A 17,845-nucleotide genomic window follows, 5' to 3' on the forward strand; every position below is an offset into this window, starting at 1 on the left:
TTCTTTGATTCACATTCCGTGCACCCTTTATATAGTCTATGTTGGGCAGACCCTAAAAAAAAATTATTACAAGTGTGCCATTGGTCCTAAAAAGTCCAAAAAAAAACAAATATTACAAATGTGTCATTGGTCCCAAAAAGTTGAATTCGAAAACCCCAAGCTTAAACGATCTGGTTAGGTCGTTCATTATCCAAACGATGTGGCCACACCATTTAAGACTTACACCAGTCAAGAGGCCAAAAAACAGAACTTTATATTTTTTAAAGTTCAAATCCCAAACGGTGTGGCGACCGTTTGGAATTTGAACTTTGAAAAAATATAAAGTTCTGTTTCTTGGCCTCTTGACCAGTATGGCCACACCGTTTAGACTAAATCCCAAATGGTGTAGCCACACCGTTAGGTTTGCACAATGAACGACCTAGCCGGGTCGTTTAAACTTGGAGTTTTCGAATTCAACTTTTTAAAACCAATGGCACACTTATAATATATATATATATATTTTTTTTTTTTTGGACTTTTTGGGACCAATAACACAGTTGTAATAATTGTTTTTTTTTTTTGGGTCTGCCCAAATACAATATAGAGTCTGTCAATAACAAATACCTTAATATAAGAAAACCAAGCTTTATAGATACATGAACCTATACGTACTAAAACAATTAAACATGAACCTATACGGCCATCCAAATAAACGTAGCACAAGTTGTATTGTTTTTCATTTGTAGTTGCATTGTTTTTAATTTCAAGTTTTACTGTTTTTAAACAAAACACTATTTAAAGAAAACACACTTTTATTTAAACAAAACACACAAATTAAACATACACTTAAACGATAAAACAGATCACACCATAAAACATAAATAAATTTGGACCCATTAGACTCAAGTAAAAGCTGGCATATTGGGTGTGAAGGATATCACCCATACTATACTGTCTAGTGTTTACTAAGGAACTCTGACCCAGTTTAACAACCTCGCTAAACCACCTATTTAATTTCCTAATCTGTCCAGCTTTTTACTTTCGAATAACCCGCACAGTACGAAGTCTCCTTCATAACCTGCACAGCACGAAAGAAAGTTACTTATTTACACGAAAAGTCAATTTGGAGTTTCATACCTAAGACAATAGCTCAACAAATTGAAGCATCAAACTAGTATTAAAAAGACTTGCTTAAAAATGAAAATTGTAAGGTTATCCCTGTAGTACATTTTTACATTCTCCTGATGCCAAAGAAGAAACACAAGTATTTAGAAGTCACCACATTGATTCTGCCAAAGAAAGAAAAACATTTTCTATCTATCTTACACCACAGATTCAGCTGTTGCACGTTACAAAGGGCATTGTAAGTTCAAAATATATGACTGACGGAAGTGAAACAAAAGAGCTGCGCCTATAATGGAGAAACGTAACTAGCTAAATGCACATATTGTTAAAAACTTAAAATAATAATATCCTTTCTGCCTCGCAGATGGTTTCAGCACTTGACCGCTGTACCCAGCAAAGGTGCAATGATGCCCTCCTAAACAGAGACTAAACTGCATAGTGCATACTCAACCAACAACAACATGATTTATGACAAGAAACCAGAATCAACATCGGCAACTCATTTGATGATAGTTAAGTTTATATACTCATCCACTGATCCATATTGAAGCTTGTTGGATCAAATATGTATATTGCAGGGCTTGGGGATTTTATGCATTCCCTCACTACAGTGAAACATCTTTGTTATCGTAGCATATAACAAGAAACTATTTAAGGTTTAGTATTGCACTCCACGCAGCAAACAATTTGGTGCCAACACTAGTTATGAAGATTATAGCACTAAAATGGAAATTTTTGTTTTTCAGTTCATACCTTAGTTAGATCCAACTCTAGAACCCGTGGATCCAACTCTAGACTCTGCAGGCGCAACAGGACGGGGATGTACAGGACCAGGAGAAACTGCCTTGGCGTCTCGAGTCCGCCTGTTGTTGTTGTAGCAGTGAACGCAAAAACAAACCAGCACGCCCACTGCCACAACTACAACGACAGCTAGGATTATCCATACAATGAACCTCGGAATGCTACGATGATGATGAACACGGCCTCGGTCTGGGCCAGGATGGGTAAGTCCTGCCATTCTCTGCAAACAAGACAAACCTTTAGAAAATAATTAACAAGTAGAAACTAGCTTCAGCATATTTTTAAATGAATTTAAGAGTATCAAATAGCAAATAAAATCAGTTAGGGAACTCACTAAGGTGGTTGGCGAATTATTTTGGCTAAGGTCTAACCTGTTCAATGGCTGTAGGGTAAATAGAGTCGCGCGTAAAATTGTCTTGTTGAACGAATTGTTTCTTTAAGTTTAGACCTACTAACTTGAGATGCCTTCCCCATTCAGCAGAAAACATAGTAGCAATTAACTGATTATGGGCAAGGTTTATTTGGATGAGATTTTCACATGAACGAAAATGTGGGACTGCTCCAGCGAAGAGTCGGATAATAGGTCTAAGTTCTGCAATTGGGTAAGTTCTGCAGTTTGGTTGGCCGAATTGATTTGCAGAAGGTACCTATCAAAAAAGTTAGAGATTTGGCTCGCGAGTTATGGCAACCAACTGGTGAATAGATCATCACCCCTATTGGTAAAGGTTACTGTTATCAGATTCTCCAACGGAGAAGATTTAAAGAGGGTTTGGTCAAAAGGATCAATGGTGTTTGGAAATTCTGTCCTCAGGCCAAATCAATGCCCAAATTTCAATCCTGAATTGCAAAGACAAACACATGCCTCAATCTGGGTTCAGTTCCCCGGACTTGGTCAGGAGTTCTGGAGCGGGAAATGCTGATGTTGATTGGTAGAGCCGTCGGTTATCCGTTGCAAGTCGATGCAAAAATGCTGAGAGAGTATGGTTATTACGCAAGTGTCTTGGTCGATGTGAATCTTGCCAATCAAATCCCTGACCAAGTGCTGGTAAAAACAGATCACTTCGAATTTTGGCAAACGATTGAAGTAGGACAGATGCCAAAGTTGTGCAATCATTGCAAGATCGTCGGACACTTGGTGATCGAATGCAAAAGATTGAACGGGGTGATGCAAAATAATGACGGGGAAGGAGGCTATAGTGGACACTACACTACTGCCAGAAAATCCAGATGATGAGATCAGAAAGAAAAGGAACCGGAAAAATAAAACTAACGACGACGTTTGGCTGCCCAAACCCGCTGGAGAAGGAACTAGCAGAACAGTGAATGTGGTACAAAACAATGAGCCAGTTAGGGAGTTAAATAGGATTAGCTCAGTGCAATAAAACTCTATTGTTATAGCCAATCGGTCAAGACACGGTACAGCCAAAACTCCATTGAGCAACAGGTTTGAAACTCTGGAAGCTCTGGAGACAGACAACGGGCTGGGCATCATTGAAATAGATCGACAAGAAAATCACGTTACCGAGGTGCAGAATCGGGCAAGCACAAATTCTAATAATAGTGCATACACAAACTCTTCGGTTTTGGTCAATCTCAATATAGAGGATGCAGAACTGGTGGAACAAGTTGTGGGGGAGCATAACGCAGAGCCCGGAGAACAAGATGAATATAATGCACAGATAGTGGAGCAACTTCCAAATGCTGCACTAAATGACGATGTACTAGAGAAGGAGTTATGTGAGCAAGAAACAGAAATGGTGGTGCAACTAGTAAGGCAACAAGGGGTTGGAAGGAGTGGGGTGGCAACATTCTTCTACTAGATGGGCAGACCGCAGACATGCTAGAAGAGGACGTGGAGGCAGCACACCGACAACCAAGTACCAAATGGCAAAAGCAGAAAGTCTCACCACCCTATAATAGATCCAAGTCTGGGATGAAGGAGACAAACACTTAGAAGTAACTCACTTCTTCAAATAACTCTCTTTGTTTGTTTATATGAGGTGCCTATTTTGGAATTGCCAGGGGCACAGTAAATGAGAAGACTCAAGATATATTATTTAAGTTAGTCAAAAAATGGGAACCTGATGTTATAGGCATAGTTGAGCCTAAAACTGATCCCATGAGCTTTCCAAAAATTACATCCAATCTCTTGGGATGCATTCTAACCTTTTTGCATAACTACACTACGTCTGGGGTGCCTAAGTTGTGGTTGCTATGGAAGGAGGATTTTGCTTATCCTAGTATTCCATCTATGTCTGATCAACATCTAATGGTGGATATGCAAGGCTCATTTATTACTATTTTTCATCGAGCTCTCTCTATGCTCAAAAGAAGGAGACTATGGCAGGAGTTCTCTAATAAAACCAAATCAACAACCCTGGATTTTGTTAGGAGACTTCAATGCATATCTTAGCCATGCAGAAAAGAAGAGGGGATGAAAGCCAACAAATGCAGCTGTTAGTGACTTCAGGAATGCACTGAATGATAATTACCTTATGGAAGCACCAAGCACGGGGTACAATTTCACATGGTGGAATAAGCAACATGGGATCAAGAGAATCATCGGTAAACTGGACTAAGTTCTCTTTAACGCTGAATGGAGTTCGAAATAACCAAGCTGGAGTTATAAGGCAATTTGCAGGCTTAGTTCTGATCATTGTCCTCTCATTGGGAGGAAGAAACATGTGCCTAAACCAAGAAACACACCATTTCGATTCTTTAAGATGTGGACCCTCCCATCCAGGTTTTCTAAAACTAGTAGAAAAGAGCTGGGCGGAACCTCTGTATGGACACTCAATGTTTGTACTATGTCAAAAATTGAAGAGACTCAAAAGAAGACTGGAGCAATGGAACAAACATGACTTTGGGCATCTCAGCACCAAGATCAAAGAAGAAACCATTAAACTAGAAGAAAATCAGTTCATGATTGAACAGAACAGTAATGATGAGCAGTTATCAATGGAGATGGTGGAACAAGGGAGTGTGGTAGAAGCCTTGTTGCAGCAAGAAGAACAATTTTGGAAGCAAAAATGAAGGGCCAAGTGGGACTCCGAAGTGGACAGAGATACAAAATACTATCATGCACTTGTTAACATGAACAGAAGCAGATCCCTAATCACTGAGATCGAGAACTTGCAAGGTGAAACTCTTACATCTCAAGAGGATATAGGGCAGTTTGTGGTGCAACAATACAGTGAAAGGTTTAAAAACTCTAAACTTGAGCTGGATGAAGATTTGATACAACTCTTGCCTAAAGCTATCACTGAGGAAGACAACATGGCTCTTACAAAAACTCCTACTCACGAGGAGGTTAAGAAGGCAGTATTCGAACTAGATCCCAATAGTGCGCCAGGAGCAGATGGGTTCAGTGGCTATTTCTTTTAGTGTTGTTGGCATAAGTGGGCAATGATATGATCTAACTTGAGCAATTCTTAACTTTTTCAGAATTAGCAGACTTCCTACGAGCTTTAATGCAAATTTTCTGGTGCTTATACCTAAGGAAAAGATCGCTAATCAGATCAACAGGTTTCGGTCGATATGCTTGTCCAATTTTACGTACAAAGTTATTACAAAGATCCTAGCTTCCAGGCTTGGACCCATTGCTGAAAGAATTGTCGCAAAAGCTAAATATGGGTTCATCGCTCATAGAAACTTGCATCGGGCAATTGGATTGGCTTCAGAGTTGATTAATGAATTGAAGTATAAAAGGTTTGGTGGTAGTGTGGGCATAAAGCTGGATATTACACAGGCATTTGACAAACTTAACTGGAACATTTAACTGGATATTACACAGGATATTACTCAAGAAGAAAAGCTTTAAGCTTTAAGCTCTAAGTTCAACGAAACAAAACAACAAAAACATACGTATTTTTCTATTTAATTAATTAATTTAATTGAAAAAATATTCGGATTGGAATCACGTTTTTTGAATCAAACTTGAAACTGAATATAAACAGAGAAAATAGGGTTGAGATAATATAATATATTAAAAATGGAAGAGAAACCTTCAAACTGACCTGAATCAGAGGAGGATTCGCCGAGTTTCAAGTTGCTATAAAATTTAATTTCAATCGAACGACAGATTATCTTGTTGTGTTTGGACTTCGTGCCATTTGTTTTATTAAACCTTATTTAAATTTCGAATTAAACTGTTGAACTGTTAGAAAAGAGGTCGGCTTGGGTTTCGTTTAAACTCGGTTTTGGTCGTGGTTTTCGAAACTCTGAACTTAAGCTGTTCAATTCGGAGCTTCGTCAATGGCGGCCTCGCGAAGCAGCAAGGACTCGTCACTTTTCTTTGTTTCTCTGTTGAACTGTTGGAAATTTGTGGATTGATGTCGGGGGTTACGTACTGGAGGTTGGTGGTCGGTGATGGGATGAGCTGTTCAAGCTCTGTAGCAGGTAATTAATGGCAGCGCCATCTAATGTGGAGGAAGGGTTCGATCAAATGTGGATGGTGGTTGTTTTGGGTTGTATGCGAATTGATTGTCGCGAACAAATGCTGTGAAAGCTCCCAGCAGCCATTAATTTCCTCAGTAATAATTCGAACTATTTTGGATGGATCGTGTTGGTTTATTTAAATTGTGGTGATATCGGTGGAGTGATGAGGGCTGTCGAGTGGAGCTCGGAGAAGCCAATAATGGCAGCCCGAAATTCGAGATCTAGTTTGATGAAGAATATATAGTGAATGATTTGTGGATTTTGCGTTTATTAAATGTTGTTGGTTTTTGATGGGGAGTAATTTTGGTTAGGTTTGGAGGATGGTGGTGGTCGGAAACCGAACTGGTGTGGTGGAGGGGATGACTGCGATTTGGATCCAGTGCTCCCCATCTCACCAATGCAACTCTATTTCGGTTGGGCCTTGGGCCGAATTCTATTTGGTTTGGGCCCGGTTTTGGTTTTAGTTGGGTCGATTTTGTTGGGGCAGTTCTAATTTTGCTTACATGGGCCGGTTTTCTTTTTATTGTGTGGGCTGGTTTTATAAATCCAAATGGGTCAAGTTATAATTTATGAACAGTAAGTTTAGATTGGGCTTGGGCTGACTGGAGATTTCAATTTTGACTTTAAGATTAGAATATGGGCCTTAGGATTTGGGTTTTGGAGTTTAGGCCGGGTTGACCAATGTTAACCGTGAGTTATTTGTTTTGTTGATTTTGACCCGATTGACCCAAAATTTGATTTTTCCTAAAATTATGATTGATCTAATAGGATAAGTCTGGGACTATTAACGTGTTTGATTTTTGAAGACACCGTGTGTATGTGTATTAACTACTATGTGATTTTCGAATTTTTTAATATCGTATTATGGCTTTTCATCCCCGAAATTAATATTAAAAATTACGCGAATCAAGATATCTTCATTCGTTCTACAAATAATATATAAAATAAATTTAATACAATAAAGGAAGAACTCCAAAAGTTTTGGAAAGTTTTATGACCGATGTCATAGGTTAGGTGGGCATTTATTTTAAATGTTGACTTTCACCTTTGACTTTGACTTGACGGTTTGACTTTGACTAGGGACGGTTTGACTTTGACCTTTGACTTTGACCTTTGACCATGGACGGTTGACTTTCACCTTTGACTTTGACTAGGGACAATTGACTTTGACCATCGACCAAACTTTGACCTTTGACCATGGACGGTTGACTTTCACCTTTGACTTTGACTTGGGCGGTTTGACTTTGTCGGTTTGAAAAGTTTGACTTTGACCATCCATGTTGAGTTTGACCTTGACCATTTTGTTGACCTTTTGGCCGTTATTTGACCGTTGACTTTGAAAAGATTGTTTGTGAATGTTGACTTTTCCAGTTTTTCATATGTTTGTTTATATGGATATATATATAATAAAAAATCTTTTCGGATATTGTATAACTTTGGTTGTCATTTATCTAAGAAAGATTTGACCTTGATGATTGGGTATTTTTGTTAAACAAGAGAAAGTAAGTTACGTTCGTTTTCTTTTTTTTCGATCGTTTGGATACAATGGAAAGAGTTGTTCCATTCGAAGATATCCCCGTTTCTTTGAAATTAGGATTTTGACCGTTTTCAACCTAAATTTTCTTTTAGATGGGCTAAGGTTGGGACTTGAGTTACATAAAAAAAAAATATCTAAATACCTTAGTTTTTAATTAAGTTACGTGTCATTTGGATGAATGTAGGAAAAATCTTAGCATTGATTATGTGGCTAATAAGAACTACGAAGGCTTGATTCCAATCTTGAAAGATTTGGATCGTGAAAAGGACTTTGAGCAAAAGTGACTACACTATATCTATAATATATATATTAGTTTGTGTGATAACTATGTGATTGTGTTAGAAATCTTGTTGTTTTTTGATCTTACATAAATATATATGTGTGAGATAGAAGTTGTATATGAATATAGACTTTAGTATATGTAGATCCGTTTTGGACATTAGTGTGTGTGGACTTGAATTTGGGTTAATGAACTATTTGTTTACAATATTGTATATATGAGTGTGGTTATGTAAATTGTATTTGTTTGATTATAAGTCCATTTTACATTAAATGATATAAGTGCTTGATTTGCCTTGACCTACATGTGTGGTCCGTTTTGACATGAGTAATGTTAGTATAATTATAAGTGATAATCATGTTTTTTAAAGTGTAAGTCACATCTTTAGAACTCTCCATGCCTCGAGGATTTGGTAATGAGATATTATGACTTGTGATGTCATGTGATAGATGGGTATTCATTGAATGTGCCATGAATGACCAACTATTCATTGAATGTTGAATGACCCAATAGTTTGGAATTTCTCTGAGAGAGGAACTAAGGTATTAAGCTTCGGGTTGGTCGTATTCCTTGAATGTACCCGAATGTAGGTTTGGGTATTCCTTGAATGTGGCGGGAATGACTCGGGGCATTTATTGAATGTGCCATGAATGGCGGATTAGTGTTATGATGGGTATTCCTTGAATGTGGCGGGAATGACCCAAGGTATTCATTGAATGTGCCATGAATGACCGATATTTGTTATGCCCAAAGAGGCTTTGTGATTATGTGTATGGAAAGCCGAGATGATATGACTCAAGATTCCAGTTTACAAGATGAAAGTATGTTTTTCTGGATATATCCCGCTTGGGGCGTATGTCTTGTAGTGGTACTTTCGGTGTGAGTGAAGATATGGATATATGTGTGATTTGGCAAATGTGTGTAGTGCAAATCGTGGAGTAGGAACTAAAGGTTGAAATGTGTCTTTGAATAAATGAGTCAACGAGATAAGTAATAAGCAAAGTAAAATATTGATTTTACGTGTGATGGAGTTATTGCATATGATGTATATAATTTCTTATGATAAATGTTTACGTGGTTTGTATGAGTTGATACTCACAAGGGATGAATGTACTCCTTGGTTGTGACTTTTCCTCGTTCTCATAAGTAGGCAGAATAATACTAAAGTAAAAGTATATGAATTAATGTTATGGATGTGAAGTGTATTGAATAGTATTAGTAAATGGTTGTGATTTCTATGTGACTATGAATTGACTATAACTTGATATGTTATTACAAAATATTAATGACTTGTGATAGTCCGAGATCTATGGTTATGTACGCTTAAACTTTATGACGTAATGATGTCATATGAATGACTACCCTTTGATGAAGGTATTATGATAAGTGGTATTCCCGAATAGAGACGAACCAGTTATATCAATTAGACTTAAATGTCTTAAATGAGGTTGGGTCATGAATAGAATTTTGACGGTGATAAATCAATTTATTGTGATGACTAACTCTGTTTTGCGGGAGGGTTCTATTAATCTTTTCTCAAATGATAAATATCCTACCCTAAGATCGGCGTGTCGGCTTAAAGGTAAGGTATACCAAACTCATATTTAATTAGGTTATCATATGTGCAGTTAATAAATGAAATGTAAGTGGTATTGTATTGTGAGTTATTTTGGAAAGTGGGAATGACGAGTAATATTATATGAGATTCTTGGAATTTGTATGTTGGGGTGAAATCTTACTTGGGAAGAAACTACACGCCGTTTTTGGAAAAACCTATATTGTCTTCCCAGTTGAAATTGTTTGTAATGTTATATTATTCATTTGAAAGATTATTATATATATATTTTGTTGTTATTACCATACCAAAGAAATTCAATTTGTCAATTTATGTTTGCTTTGTTTTGGCGTGGGTGTGTTCTTGGGAACATAGATGGTGGAGTCATGGATGAAGACATATGACTTGGATTTGCTCTTGGAGTCTTACGGTTTAAGTTTTTTTCAAAAGTGTATAGTTTTGAATTGAAACAAAGGTAATAGAGTTGGTTAGTAAAAAATTTATTTGTAAATGAAGCGTTGCTTTTTCCGTTTTAATTTGATCTTAGATTTTAAATATTGTGGTTGATAATATGTTAGTGGGTTTTGTTTCACCCTGGGTTTCCAGATGATTGAATATCAGTTTTAAATTTTTCTGGAAATTTGGGGTGTGACAGCAACACTGAAAATCGAAAAATTTCGAACACAGAGAGAAATCAAGTTATCAAACTGACCTGAAACAGAGATCTCAAGTTGCTATAATTCTAATGGACAGAATCCCTGCAAGAAAATTTACGTGAAAGAAAATTTATAATGAGAAAAGGAAGAGAAAATTTTACCGTTGCTGAGGAAGGAATATGCACTAAGCGTAAATGTGAGGAAATGAAAGCAACAAATATGTGAAATTTTCTCCATTGCTTTGTTTAAAAAATGGTTCAGAACTTCTCCAGTTGTTCTATTTTTCCAACTTAAAATGGTGAACAATTTATTTATACAGGGTTTGAATTTTCAACTCTGTTGGACTGGAGTTATATACACTAGCACAATTGCACGTGATGGGTGACAAAAAAACACAATCAAGCGCAGTGATTACGTGGAGATAGTTTTGGTTATTCTTCGGACACTATGCTAAGACTGTCCGAATTAATAGGCAGCATGCTACAACGGTATCAACTAATAGACACCATAATTACATTAAATAAATATCGTATCAACGTTTCCAAAGTTATTTTACACATTTCCAAAGTTATTTTACATGGAAGAAACAAACTGTTGAGATTATTTTAATCATTCATCTTTAACATGCTAATCTATTTTTTATTTAAAAATAAAAAAATTCCAAAGCTGAATCCAAATCACTTAGTTTTCAGCTTTCTAGTAGTATTCACCACACAACACACCACAAAATACTTTTGTTTTTCTCATATTTTTTTGTATTTTATTGGAAAGACTAATGGTCCCTTTCACCAAAAAGTCATTATGCTAGAGAAACTTTGAGAATAATTAAGTGTGTGTAGTGGGATCCACTTAGAATTCCAAGTCTTATCTTAGAAGACAAGTCCTTGTCATGCAAGTATTACTTGATATATTAAAACATTTTTAATATATATCTCTTTAATATGAAAAGTGTCTATTAACAAATCCATATTTACAATAAGGTCCTTGAAACTTTCAAGAAAATCCTTTCCTACCATTAATTATATATAAGTCCCTCCACCTTACTTGTATTCACAATTAGACCATTGGAAATTTGTTCTTCACTGTCACACCCATGTCTAATTAACTCAATGTGACATTTAACATCAATTGAGCATTAAGAAACTATTTCTTACACCGGCCGAGTTTGAGCTCAATTAGTTATGTCACCATTTTCTAATATATAACTCCGTAAAGTGATGGATCCTTTATTAGAATTCGTAATTCAAGACGTCCTACATTCATTACCCAAAACGTCAAGTCTAGTCTATGAATAGACATTACTTTTTTATGTCTCAAAGTAATAAATTTGAGACACAATGAATTTTCACAATTTCTTAAGTCTAGGGATTAATTGGTAAAGTGAGATTTGCACACTAACCTTAACAGCGAATTTATAGTGTCTTCTCACTTTGATCCCCCTCAATGTCAATCATGCATGTGATTACACCAATATACAAACTTAGAATCATACTCAAATGATTGTGATATCATCATCCTATCATATAGCAGTTATGTATATTACAGTTTTATAAGTGAAGCGTCCGACTTCACCCCTAACTGTGAGCATTCTAGGTAAATAGATACAATCAAATCTCCCACACATGACTCCTCATATGCTTGATTATTTTAATTCTATTACCTATGAAATTTATGGTTTCATCATATGATATTAGTTCACTCATATGCATAATAATAAGATTCGTGTATTTAATTTAACATCATCATGTATAAACAATAAATGTTCATTGGCTTTGTAAAGGCCAAATATCCCAACTGAAACCCCATAATCATATCAGCATTTACAAAATGAAAAAAATAAAAAACCAAAAATACTAAGAATGTTCGCCTTCTGATTCTATAAGCCTCTTGGTTGGTGATCTTATTGCTAATGGTAGGTGGAATCACATCGTTTCTAGTCTGCCTGATAGTGCACTGAAGAAGAAGATTGAAGACACCGAAATTAATCACATGCTACAAAGCAATACAAGTCATCTGGACACCGACTTCTACAGGTCGATTTACAGTCAAATCAGCGTATATGTCCTTAAAGCAACTCAGACCAAGAGTGAAATGGCATCGGGTGGTTTTGGGCAAGTTGGTTATACCGAAACACTTTCGTTCTTGGATGGCGTTATTTTCGAACGACTTACCAACCCAAGACCGACCGGTTAAGAAGAAAATTATCCACCACTCTAATGTGACTTTTGCAATGCTTCTAGGGAGCATTCCAAGCATCTCTTTTTCGATTGCCCGTGATACAAAAGAGGTTTGGTCTAGTGTCAAAGGGTGGTTTTGAACACGCAAGTGAAGGCATCGATCTGGCCGAATGGTACGACCTCCTCGATTTGTCGTGATGCCTCGGCTTGAATCTGAGATTACTAGAGCAATAATCTCTGCCACAATATATGCCATCCGGAGAGAGGAACTTAAGGAAATTTCAGCGACAATAAAAGTCGAGAGATGAAGACGATATCTACAAATCATGTTGATAGTTGATGAAGCACAAAGGTACTTCCGACGGGATCGGTATCCAAGTGCAATACTACGGTTAAGGGGTGCAAATGGTCCAAGCCACAATCGGGGATTTCTTCGGTCAACATGGATTGGGTTTCAGGACGCTGAATGGGTATGGTGGTGTTATTCAAGATGAATTCGTGCCGCCAAACTAGTGTTTACAGGGAACTCGACTAAAAGATCGGTTATCACCCAATAGTTGCTAGCAATTGAAGCCGGAATGAAGGGGAGCAATCCGGATAGGAGCGAGGAGGATTTGTGTATGCTCGGACTCGAAGGGAGCAGATGGATCTATTATCGAGCAGAGGAGCCGCTTTGGTAATCCTCAACATAGTGGCTACTATTGCCCGTTTGAAGTTACACTTTGAATGGGTGGATTTTAAACATGTGTTCAGGGAATCAAACCGAGTTGCTGATTACTTCTCAAAGCTAAGCAAGGAACATGAGAATTCTATTTTGTATTTCCTACCTCCATTAGACTATGAAATATCAGAAATGGTAAAGGAGGACGCACAAGGGAAAATGTACTTGAGAACATGAGTCTCTTTTTCTTTAATACAGGTCGAGGTCAGCCTAACCTCTAAATGCTTCAAAAAAAAACCCCATTCAGGTTTTCATTGCCATACCAAGGAACAATTTCCTCCGCCTTAAGTTTTGTATTTCTATAAACATAACCGGCCATTGCTACTTGAATCAACCATTGGACTGAAAATCACACCATGTCCTATAATTACTTCCACAACGACCATACATCCTATCATTTGGAAACATTTTGTTCAGATACGTTGGAGTGGGGCCAATACCAGCAGTTTCTCTTGGCTATTGTAGACCCTGTGGTTAAGATCAAGGATAGTATGTCAAATGAGATTGCACACTTAAACACGAAAACACCAATTTATGAAACACCTCAAACAATATAGCAGTTTGATAATGATTACCTTGAAATTTAAGTTAAGATAATAATGATTACCTACTGCGTTTTTTTTAGAGGAGGGTTAGTGAAAAAGGGGATGCATGAAGAATCAGATCAAGCCACTTAGATTATCTCGTGTATTTACATACGAATGTAAAGGATTTGAAAAGAAATGGGGTATTCAAATAGTTCCAGATTCTCAGTCACTTAATGGGTTGATGGGGCTTTTCTTAACTAAAATTTTGGATTGGCATAAAGTTGATTATAATTTGAAATATATCAAACAATTCCACCTTCAATTTTTGTTTGATAAGCATTAAGCAATTGAGTCTCTGATCCACAAAATCCCTTACCAAAAGAAAAAAATAATCTAAACTTGGGAAGAAGAGAGATGGAGATAAACTTTCACATGGTCAAATAATATATAATCAATGCTTCCTCACTAGAGTTTCTAAAATACTGGATCGTGCCTTGTGTTTAAGCAAGTGGAGGGAAATGTTTCTTAATGCCTTGTTAATCCATAAAGCTACCCTTGAATCAGACCACAAGATGTTACATTTGAGTCTTGAACCGGCGAAACAAAAATTGAAAAGACCTTTCGGGTTTGAAATTATATGGACTCGAGATGCTGGATGCAAGAATATAATGTGATACGCTATGACAAGAGGGTTCTCGGGTTCGCCTTCCTTCTCTTCCTGTCGAAATCTCTCTGCATGCAAGAAAGAACTTATTGAGTGGAATCACAAATGCTTTAGCAACTTGGATGTTAAATTAAGGCAGCTGGATAGGAAGCTAATAGAGTGCCAAGAGCAACAACACAGATGTGTAAGTCCCATTGAACAACAACTCATCTAGGAACAAAACCTTTTAATGGAGTATGAAGAGGTACTGAAAATGAAGGATATGCACTGGGGACAAAAGGCTCGACATGATTGGTATGGTATGGGAGAATTGAACACAAAGTACTTCCACACAATTGTGATTAACAAACAAAGAAGAAATGACAGAAACAGATTAGTGAAGCTAAATAGGGAGGTGTTAACACAATGGCTAGATATTGGTGTTCATCTGGTAGAGTACTACTCGAATTTCCTCTTAACATAGGAACCGTTATGGTCGCAGTTTACAAACCGTGAAAACCATGCGCAGCGAAATAAAGATTCTCACAATTTTGTTTAGAATTATACATTTAGATCAGTTATGATATCTCTGAGAATCCAAGATCTACGAAATCAGCAACCTCTTGATCTTCTGTTGTATTCTTATCCTTATAATGGACGTTGTGTGGACAATGATCTTCCAGCCTCTTTTTTCTCTCTTGGCCTCTCTCACTCACAAAGTTGGAACTGAATTTGGATCTCACTTTTCTTGAGCAAAACCTTAGTAAAAACAGCTAGAGAAAGAGGGTTTCTATTTATAGGCTACAACAGGGACCATGAGGAGAAATCAGAGTTAGGTCTCCTGATGGGCTTGGGCTTCCCATATTCGCCCAGAACACACGGCCCAAGTCCGTCAACAAATGGCTTATTCCACTAAAGGCTATTGTTGCACTACCGCCCTAATCCCAAATTACGTATTACGTTTATGGGCTCCATATTATATGCTTGTTAGTCTCCCCATGTTTAAGATATCGAATGCCCGTTGATTAAGTCAAGTTACTGACAACTACATTAATCAACTTCTTATATCCTTGAGTAGTACCACTCAACCTCATTGTCATGTTGGATTAAATCCACCTGCAGGGTTTACATGACAATCCTTATGAGCTCCTTAAGGGGACATCATCAACCCGACTTCATGCGGGTCACGGATTCCTTCTATAATCAACAGCATACCATACATACAATGTCATTACCCAATCCATCAAGTTTGTTGATTCACAAATGAATCTCACTCATTGATGATTTAAAGCAATGTACAATACACGTAAGTGTCCGTTATTATATCCGGATTAAGAGGACAAGCATCCATAATAACAGAGGTGTTTGTTCTCTTATATAGTCAGTATAAAGAGAAACAACCTCACTTGGTCATGTTCAATACACACAAAGTGTACTAGTGTAATTCTGTAGTCAAGATAGACTAATACCATATTATACTACAACCGTACCAATGGTTTGTCCAAATCCATCTAGGTTGTGAACGTTTACTTATACTTTAAGATTATTGCAAAGATTATTGTACAAAGGATGAGATAGATACTACAGCGAATAGTAGGACCTCAACAAAGTGCTTTCTTACCAGGAAGGTCAATCCATGATAATGTTCTGCTTGCACATGAGGCGTTTCAGGTTATCAAGGGTACTTCAATGCAAATGCAAAATGTTTTGGGCTAAATCTGGACATGTAGAAAGCTTACGATAAAATTGAGTGGTCATTTCTTGAGGAGGTAATGAAAAAATATGGCTTTGATGGAAATTGGATACAAAAAATGATGTTATGTGTAAGGAGCCCAACCTACTCTATTCTGGTCAATGGATCTCCTTACGGTTTCTTCTCACCGACTCGTGGCCTGAGACAAGGTGATCCTGTATCGCCATATCTGGTTGTGCTTTGTGTGGAAGTTCTTTCTCTCAACCTTAATAGACTGCAAGAGCAGGGTTTAATCCATGGAATCAAACTATCGAGACACAACTTGCCAATCACTCATCTCATGTGTAAGTACCCTCCGTTCTCAAGCATATCACTACAGCACACGTGTCCACAATCCAGGTCGTATCTTCACAGCTTGTACATCACCAGCTCGTACCACGCCACCTAAAAGTAACAATGACCTAGATTCAGGTCATCCCAAATATCAGTTACAACCACATATGGAAGCAAATGATCTAGCGCAATCCTGAAGCTCAATCAATGCACCAATCAAGAAGACATTTACTTTGTAATATCAGGAGTAATGACGAATCATCAAGATAGCACAAAATATGGATCTACACTTGACAACAGCCTGGAGCAAATAAGGAAGGTCACCTCAAACATCTATAAGTAGAGAGAGATGAATTACGTGAGGCTTGATTCAAGTTTGACCCAAAGAACTTAATACGTAGGCAACTCTTGTCCCAAGAAATAGTGTAACCATTTCCTACCAACCACAACATCAGGTCGTAGACCCCAAAATATACAAACCTTTACATCATGTATGCAAACAACACCAGCTATTATTTTTGGGAAAGGGAATATTGAAGAAGCAACATAAATTAACAAGTGTCTGCAGAGATATTGTGTTGCCTCAGGTCAAAGTATTAAGAGAAATAAGTCGCAATTTATTCATAACAAAAGACTACTAGCTAGAGATTCCAAAATGTTCCACCGGATTTTCAAAACCCCTTGCACTGCTAAGTTATCAACCTATTTGGGTATCCCACCAGTGTTCAATGGGAGGAATAAGAGAGAACATTTCTTGCCTTTATTGCAAATATTCAACAATAGACTAGCTTCTTGGAAGTCTACCTTGTTATCTAAAGGTGGAAGGCTTACACTAATAAACTCTGTGCTTTTAGCTTTGCCCACACACATGATGTCGTGCATCCAACTTTCTTTGAATATTATCGAAGAGATGGATAAGATAAGAAGAAATTTTCTTTGGGCTCATAACTTGGGAGAAAGGAAAATGCATTATTTCTCTTGGGATCTAGCATGTTCACCGTTGCATTGCAGAGGCATGAGCATTAAAGATCTTCAAATGCAAAACTTAGCTTTGCTTGGAAAGAAGGCGTGGGAATTATGTAATCCTCAATCTCTGTGGGCAACTCAAATGAAGGATAAGTACTTCCAGAGACAACATTGTATGCATGCTCATCTAAGCTCATCAACGTCAACAACTTGGAGGATAATGCACTATACGAGAAACCTTCTTGTAATAGGGAGGAGATGACAAGTGGGAGATGCCATTTCAATTCGTGCCTGGCGAGATAACTTGATTCCAGACACACCAATTGCGCTACCTTTAATTGAGAAACCAAGTTATTGTATCCTGGATCGGGTGTGCGACTTCATTGACCCAGTTACAAGACAATAGGACACAAGG

The 17,845-nt window shown here is 37.4% G+C and overlaps 1 long non-coding RNA gene across 1 annotated transcript; it reads right to left on the reverse strand.

Annotated features, from left to right (window-relative positions):
- Positions 1-773: 773 nt before the first annotated feature.
- LOC147481239 (uncharacterized) lies at positions 774-10,699 on the reverse strand. Its single transcript, XR_015205852.1, has 3 exons — positions 10,427-10,699; positions 1,858-2,125; positions 774-1,057 (listed from the first exon to the last, which is right to left on the reverse strand). It is a non-coding gene; the product is annotated as an uncharacterized LOC147481239 (long non-coding RNA).
- Positions 10,700-17,845: the final 7,146 nt, after the last annotated feature.

The sequence above is a fragment of the Coptis chinensis genome, chromosome 8, assembly GCF_015680905.1.
Source record: "Coptis chinensis isolate HL-2020 chromosome 8, ASM1568090v1, whole genome shotgun sequence".
In the NCBI taxonomy this organism is placed as follows: Eukaryota; Viridiplantae; Streptophyta; class Magnoliopsida; order Ranunculales; family Ranunculaceae; genus Coptis; species Coptis chinensis.